Source organism: Xenopus laevis, chromosome 5S, assembly GCF_017654675.1.
Source record: "Xenopus laevis strain J_2021 chromosome 5S, Xenopus_laevis_v10.1, whole genome shotgun sequence".
In the NCBI taxonomy this organism is placed as follows: Eukaryota; Metazoa; Chordata; class Amphibia; order Anura; family Pipidae; genus Xenopus; species Xenopus laevis.
Window position 1 is genome coordinate 76358050 of NC_054380.1, and position 8963 is coordinate 76367012.

Here is an 8963-nt window from a genome sequence, read left to right on the forward strand (position 1 = left end):
TGAACCATTATCATAATAATATACTTTTTTAGTAGTATGTGCCATTGGGTAATCATAAATAGAAAATTGCCATTTTAAAAAATAAGGGCCGCCCCCTGAGATCGTAAGATTCACTGTGCACACATACAATCCACATGTAAGGTCACATGAGCCAATTAACAGACAGAGTTCTGCCTTTTGCTTCCTCACTTCTTCCTGTTACAGTTAGTGTTGTAGTATTTCTGGTCAGGTGATCTCTGAGGCAGCACAGATAGAGTCACGAAATGGTGGTTCAAGGCAAGAGATGTAAAAGGGCAATATTTATGTAAATATATATTCCAGTTTGGTAAGATTCTTTAATATGTCATTCAATTTGATATAAACTATCTGTTGCTTAAGTATTCATTTTGGGGGTATAGTTTTGCTTTAAGTGAAAAATTGCAATTTTATTCGAGCCTCAAGCCAAGCGACACTTCGAGCCTATCCAGCCCTTTGTTGCGCTGGATAGGCTCAAAACATTGCTTCGCTTGAGGCACAAATAAAATTGCAATTTTTTAATTAATCGGAGTGCTGCTGGAATACTTTCTTGAATGTCTCGCAGTAGGACCTGGCAGCTGTTATTTTGTGTTAGGGAGCTGCTATCTGGTTACCTTCCCATTGTTCTGTTGTTATGCTGCTGGGGGGGGGAGGAGGATGTTATCATTCCAACTTGGAGTACAGCAGTAAAGAGTGACTGAAGTTTATCAGAGCACATGACTGGGGGCAGCTGGAAAACTGGCAATATATCTAGCCCCATGTCAGATTTCAAGATTAAATATAAAAAGTCTGTTTGCTCTTTTAAGAAATGGATTTCAGTGCAGAATTCTTCTGGAGCAGCACTATTAACTGATGCGTTTTGAAAAAAAAATGTTCCCATGACAGTATCCCTTTAATATTAAGCCTCCTGTTAAGTGAAAGCACAGTTGTATTTCATCAGTGATATTACAGAGCACAGCCATAGGGATTCCACTTTTACCCAAGAAAATTCAACAAACCACAGTGACCCCAGTTCTCTGTTTCTCTTCGTTTTCCAAATAAAATAAGGGTAACATATTTCAAAAGAAATTGTTTCCTTCAATTGAGAAATGTTGAAACATAAGTCCTGCAACTACTGTCTGAAAGATTTTGTTAGCCTACTGCACAGATTTATATTGGCAATAGCCTTAACACTTGCAGGCTGAAATAATTTATGTCCAAATTCAAATTTCCTCAGAAAATTTGCTTGATAAGCAATTTTCCATTACTTTTGTTAACTATTTTCATATTTCTACACTAAGCCAAGGTAATATCAGAAGTAAGGGAACTTACTGTTGCAGGAAATATTGTGTGTAGGAAATATTATTTTTTGTATTCTTGGCACTATTCGTTAAACCAAAGGCTTTACACAATTAAAAAAAAATATATATATATATTTATATTTCGGTTCCGTGTTGGAACCTTCTTCAGGGAAAAGGAGCCTTGTTTACTGTTTTTCTGAGGCAGGCAACTCAGCACGTAGAACATTCACTGTTGAATTTATTATTAGTGTTATATTTAATCAGGGTTGCCACCTTTTCCAGTGGCTAAAACCAAGCAAAGGGGGCGGGGTTGATGACATTGGGTGTGGGGATTTGGTGCTGGGGTTAATGCATTACTTAGATGCAATTGGCTGGATTTCTATGCAGTTTCTCTGCTTTAAACCAGAAAGTCCTTTGAAAAACTGGGATGGCCGGTTAAAAACTGGACAGGTGACAACATGTGACAAAAAACTTTGTCTATATTGTGCCTAATGAGTAAGTCCAATGTTTTTAATTAAAAGTATGGGATCTGTTATACAGAAACCATTTATCCAAAAAGCTCTGAAATACAGCAATGCCATTTCCTAATTTTTGTCTGATTTGCTCTTATTTCCGTAATAATAAAGAACTGTTTTCAGTTTTTATTCTCAGTTTTGCAAATGTATTTTAGATAAGCTTATAAATGGGATAAAATCATACCACCTGCTTAAAATAAGTGAGATGACCCACATATTATACTTTTTTCTAAACTCCATTTGTCAAAAATAAAGAAATATAATAATTGAATATATAAACACATCACACTGTGATCACGATCAAACAGACCACAACTGATAAATGCAAAAATGTTATACTGGGAAGCCGAATAAACAGGAAACTGTGAATAGTAGATTGAATACAATCGTGAAACGCATCAATTTCATAATCTGCTCATCATTTTGAAAGGGTCAACAAGCTTTCAAAAAAAAAATCTTAAACCGAAAAAATGGTGGTTGTTAAGGCTCCCGTCTATCTACTGTTACTTTGGACGTCATCATTGTGTCTGGAGCGGAGTCCGGCCAACGGAGGGCCACCACGAGGGTAGATGTGGACCATTCACATGTAAGTTACTTGTATGCCTATATTTCCTTGTGACTGCTGTATCTGCTCTACAAACCAGGCAAAAAAAAGCTGCCATTTGTTGATAGGAAGTTGTGCACAAGCAATAATTGTCTTTATAGACATATGGATGTCTATTTATCAAAATGTGTATTTGTGTAATTTAAAATGGTTTTCCTTCTTTGAATAAATGAAAGAAACACAAATGTCACCTTGTTTATTAAAAATTGTGGAAAAAACTTGAATGCCTCAAATTTGTGGCTCATTTTTAGTGAGTTTGTAAGCTCAAAAGTATTGACTAGGACAGCTGCTAGTGACTTCTACATGACATCACAAGATTTTAGATGCCGAAGTTTTACCTTCGAGTTTTTCATGTTTTTTTTTTTTTGCTTAATTAATTGCTAAAATACATGTCTTGTAAACCATCATTCTCATTTTAACTTTTAAAGCAAATAAAAAATTACAAAATGTGATAAATAACGCATGTGCCTTACCCCACAAATGTGAGGTATAAGGGAATTTTATATTCCATGAACCTGCGTGGGAGGGTTGATGGCAAATAAATGGTTAAATGTTACAGCAGCTGTGTGCGGAGTTTAAAACAGTTTGTGAGGTAAATTTTCCCGCCTAAGGTAGTTGCTGGGCTGATTGGCAAGATTAGAATGTAAGGCCTCCATTGGCTAAGTGAAGGTCATGTGATTACGCGAGGAGGGTATATAAAGCGAGCGCTGAGTGTGATTGTGGTCATTCAGCGGTGGATGAGCAGAGGAGCGCTTCATTACCCCACCCTCCCACCCTAGAATATATATTAAAAAAAAAAAAAAATTATATTGTCGCAGCAGTGGAAAGTAACTTTTAAAAAAATGTAAACAGGCTTATGGCTTGGTGTTATTAAGGCTGAGCATTGAGAATGGTTAAACAAAATTGTTAAAGTAAAAAATTGGCAGCCTAAGTGTACAGGCTTGTACAGGCTGGCTAGGTTTATTACCAGTTATTATATATATACCTGTTATCAAAAAGAAATGCTTTCTGGAAAATATTGAGAGTTACAAATAAACACAGCTGCGGCCTTTTCTCCAACAAAAGCTCTTGGTGTCTGGTCTCTTTATTTTTATTTAGTCCATCATACCATTCCCATGGTCTTTGCACAAATGAAAACCCAGACATAAAATCAACCTTGGCAAATTCATAACTATGCATGATTAAAATTGTAATCATAGAAGTGTGTTATTATATTTTTAATGTGGATGTAAAGACACATGATGCGACTGCATTCTCATTCAAAAGATAAGATTGTCAAAAAAATTAAAATGTATTAAAATCAATAATACACGAGGAAAGAAAAAAAAGGTAGACGAGAATATGGGAAGGGGTTTGCAAAAGAAATGAAAATACAAAAAGAAAATTCACTTAAAAAAATAAAAAGTGGAGAATGAGTAAATAAAACAGAAGCAAAAATGGAGTGGAGTAAAGAAGTTAGGGTAGAAAGTGGTAATATTCTGTATACAGAAACAAATGGAAAAACACAAGGTGTGAGAAACTGAGAAGTAGAAAAGGATGGGTAAAAGAGGAAAGGTAGTAATAAGAAAAGGAAGAGATATGAAAGGAATAAAGACAAACAATGACTAGGGCAGAAAAAATGTAAGATAAAGAGACAAAAATAAATGAAGGAAAGGAAAAGAAAAGAAAATGCAAAAAAGGCAGAAAGCAGGAATAGGAATGACACAATACTGAGAGGGAACACAGGGAGCATTATGGAATGTCAGAGAGAGAAAGAGCTTAAGTAAGTATTAAGTTTAGAGTTTGCTATGTGTATCTCCATAGTCTCATGATCTGTCATTGTTCAGCCATGGTTTCCGAAGTAGAAACTCTGTTAAAGTAAAATTAACCATTTCTGCATGTTAACATATACATATATTCACTGTTCCAGTGAGCTGCCTGTATCAAACATGTTGTGAAACTCAACATCCCTGATTTTAAATCTACTTATCTATGGCCTGTTTCCTAGAATCTGAGCTGCCTGCAGTGACCTTAACATGTTTCCAGTTGATGCTGATCTGCCTCCCAGTCTGTTACTGACGTCAGCCGAGGTGACTTCTAATATCCTCATATTTTGCAACAGGGGGTACTTTATTTATTAGAATACACACATGCGACAGAAATGACATCACTACTCACTGTTTATAACTGATGACATTGGTACTCACCTTTTATAAGGATATAATTTACAAGATATTTGTGGCTTTCGTGTATTATAAGAAGATAAACACATTCTTAACAAGAGCCCTCATGTTTACAATACATTTTGCCATTGTTTTCTATCGTTCCGTTCAATAACTTTACTAAAAAACATTATTTTTACCAAAACTGAAAAAGAAGAAAACGTATTACAATCCTACTTGTGAACTTGTAATCAATTAGACTTAAGAGTAGAGTAAGGGTAACTATCACTCAATGATGTGCCTAGACACACTCCATTACTAGATGGATAAATGAACAAGCCACTCCTCCCTCATTCTTGCATCACATGGGGAATAGATTATGAGCTCAGATGCCATCCCTTCCACTATGCCACCTCATTAAAGCTGTCTGTTAACAATTTGAGTATGTTTTACGTGCTAAATGTTCGGTGGGGGCCTGAAAAAGGAAATGTTAGATAAAGTAAGAAACACACACCTATAGTATATAGTAGATAGTAGGGATGCCCCGAATCCAGGATTCGGTTCAGGATTCAGCCAGGATTTGGCCTTTTTCAGCAGCATTCGGCCGAATCCTTGTGTGTGGCTGAACCAAATCGAAATCCAAAATTAAGTATGGGAAGGAAAATCACTTGAGTTTTGGTCTCAAAACAAGGAAGCAAAATATTCTTTTATCACTTTTTCCTGAATTCGGTATTCAGCCGAATCTTTCACGAAGGATTTGAAGAAAGAAAGGTTTGGAAGGTGCAAGGGTGGAGCTGGTATGATGGTCACAAAGAGGTTTGGTATTATTAAGGCAATTACAGGATAATTGTATATACTGCATTATTAGGTATTTTATTGCATGCCAGGTGTACCTATTTATAAAGTTTTAAAACTTTGTTTAACATGCAGTTTGTTTCTGTTTCTTAAGCAGATCATTCTGTTACCACAAATCTATCCAGTATGACCATCAGAGCCTTGCATCTGCCTGAGCAATATATTTTTCCATTAGCATTGTAACATTAAAAAATTTCTACTAAACGAAAAAAAAAAAACACCAAGGCAGTTTTAAATTCCCAAAGTCTTTATTAAAGGACCAGTAACAAAAAAAAATGTAAAAAATTTGTTTCTACTAAACGGAAAAAAAACCACCAAGGCAGTTTTAAATTCGCAAAGTCTTTATTGAGAAATTACTTACCAATTCTCTGCTTGCGCTCCTCTTTAGAAACGGTGACAAGGTGACGATCCATCATGCGGCGCTCGATTTTTCCTCCCTGGCTATCTCCTATAGAAGGCCGGGAGGAGAAATCGAGCACAGCAAAATGGATCATCGCTCTGTCGCTGTTTCTGAAGAGGAGCGCAAGCAGAGAATCGGTAAGTAATTTTTTAATAAAGACTTTGCGAATTGAAAGTTAAAACTGCCGTGGTGTTTTTTTTTCATTAAGTGGCAACAAATTTTTTTTTTTTTTTTTTTTAAAATGATGTTGCTGGTCTTTTACATAAATTTTATAAGTCTATAGGGTACTGTGATGGCTTTAAGTATCTCTATAAGATCAGTATTAGTGCTGATGAGATGTAAAATGCCTGTTGCTTTTATGAGTACAATAGATGTTGTTGTGCTATTGTTTTAAAATATAGATTATTTTGACCAAATCACATTTAACCCACTTACTCACTGTAACTACAACAAATGGGATAAATAAAAAAAACAACAGCAATAATAATAATAACATCACAGCAGATCTTAAACGGATTAGATGAAAGTCTAGAGACAGTAATTAAGAACTAGTAGAAGAGACACTTAATTTTCAACCACAAGCACAAGTGGGGGAAGGCTAAAATAGATACAAAGCTTTGTACATTTTTTTATTTTGTTTTAAATAAAACACAAAAAAGAAAATAATACATAAAAAGAAAACTTTCTTTTTTTTTAAATTGCCAGCTATGAATTTAATATATTATTTTAGTGTGTCTGATTTCTTGATGGTTGTGGTTTGTTGATTCACTAAATAATATATATAATTTAATATAAAGAAATGCGGGTATGTTAAAACCTATTATACCTACATAAAAAAAGATTATATAAATATCCTCTTTAGCAATATTGAATTACAAGGGGGCATACAAAAATTAACAAAACTTTAATCCCAACAGAAGATACAAAAATATTTCAAAAAGTAAAATATTAGTGTGCAACCCTTAACCAGAACTTTTTGCTGCAGTAAACACTGCTGCAAAAGCTTCTGGATAGTGATGGGCGAATTTGCAAAACGGCGCCGGCGTCTCGTTTTTGATGCTGGCGCCCGTTTTTGACGCCGACGCCCGTTTTTTTTTACGTTGGGGCCCGTTTTTTGACGCCAGGGACGTTTTTATTCGCTGGCGTCGAATCACGCAAATTCGCTGCAAATTCGTGCCTGGCAAATAAATTCACTTCTGGAGGATCCTGTGATCAGTAAGAATGACTTCTCTGCCAAAAAAAACAGTACAATAAATGTATATTTTTATTAAAGCAATGTTATATTATTTTAGTTACCAAGGGTAGTATATCGAAAAGACCCTCACATTTTCCTCTACAAAATTATGTCCTCACAGACAGAACCACAGAGATATAAATCATAGCTAAAAGTTAGAGGCCAGTAGTGAAGATAAAGATCACCTGTACAAGGCAGATTGAGTATAACGGTTATAACATAGTAAGAGGTTTGGCCTTGGGTAAAAGCTTGCCTGCTTGTTTCCATGGTGAAACTATGTAATAGAAGAACTCAGGAATAACAAAAACATAGATGTTTCAGAGAATCAGCATTATTATTAAGGGCAGATTTAACTTTTTCAAGGAAAGCTTACTGTTACTTACTGCTAAGTGTTTCAAACATGTTACTGTTGGTTGCAGTTGTTGCAATGAGCTTATTTTAATTAACCCAAGTCTCCTGAACCTCTGTATATTGAGCCACTGGTCATCTATAAAGATAACAAGCTGTAGCCAGGGTAAAGGAAGAGTTTATTTATACAGAGGGGGTTTCAGTTGACTGCTGGTTTCTTTGACTTTGCTCTTTGGAATCAGGAAGTAGAATGTGGTTTTTAGTTTCATTTTGAAAGTTTGCCCTGTTTAGAGCAAGATATAACAAAAAAACATGTATTGTTCCTAAATAAAAGAGCACTAGCCTGATTTATGAAATCAACGTAGAAAAAAGGGGGATTTTACGGTCCCTAAAAAACATGTTATAATAAGCATTTTAATTTAAAGCAGCTTAAATTAGCTGTTAAATTGATTTTAAAACATTTTACTCTACTTTAATTCCAATTTATGGCTAATGACCTTATAAAAAATTGTTAGGAAAATGGTAAGCCTCAGTATTACGCTAACCTGTGCATATATTAGCAAGGGTTGAAAAGAAATCATTAAATAATGACCTGTTATTTTGAGGACAAAAGCTTACTGAATGATGTATGGTGTGAATACTGTTAGCAGTCCAGTATTAAACTGTATATAAGGCCAGGAAGAAATTGTAGTTATAGTAGAGGAGCTTTCGGGAGATGGGAAACAATCAGCTCATAGTTGATCTTGTCCAATAAGTGGCTGATACTGTCTGGCCTTATCACCATTTGGACCCAGGGTAGTTTGGTGGATTGGGTGCAGAACTAATATTTCCTTTGCTACTCATCTGGGTGGAGGATCTCTATAATAATATTTCCAATAATAATTGAAAATATCAGAGATTTCCAAATAATTTTTCATTTTCATGGCTTTCATGATTTGGGGAGAAACCCTAGGGCGCCTTTCCATATATACAGTATATTGTAGAATATCTTTTTTTACTTTTCATAAAACATTCACCAGAATCAATATGGCAAAGCTCTGAAGTATATTATAATATAAATATTTGGGAACATTTGCCAGTTTAATTGGGGGAACCTACACTTCTAGGTGTAGGGGTTCTAGGTGCCCATGACACCATCTGTTTGTGTAGCTTTCCTTCAAGTACTCCGTGTTTGTTCCCATTATAAATGCAACAGGGAGTTGTATACTCCACTGGAGCAGAGACTGATATGAATGATATGCATACATGTAATATTTGTATAGTACTACAAACTATATCAAGCATAAAACCACTTATTTTGTATTGTGACACAAAATCTCACGAACCACTGTTTGGGGTTGTTTTACATTTGAAATCAATGTTTTATAGAATGAAAACAGCCTTTTATTTCCAGTTACACAATTTTATTCTCATATAATTGGAGGGAGGAGGTGTATATTTTCCTGTTATTTTGTTTTGTTATTTGTAGGATGTGGAAGCTACACTGTTGTGCCATCCTTGTTGCTACAAGGACACACTTGTTGTAAATCATCCCAGATGCTCTCATTAAAAGAAAATTGCACTATTGAAGA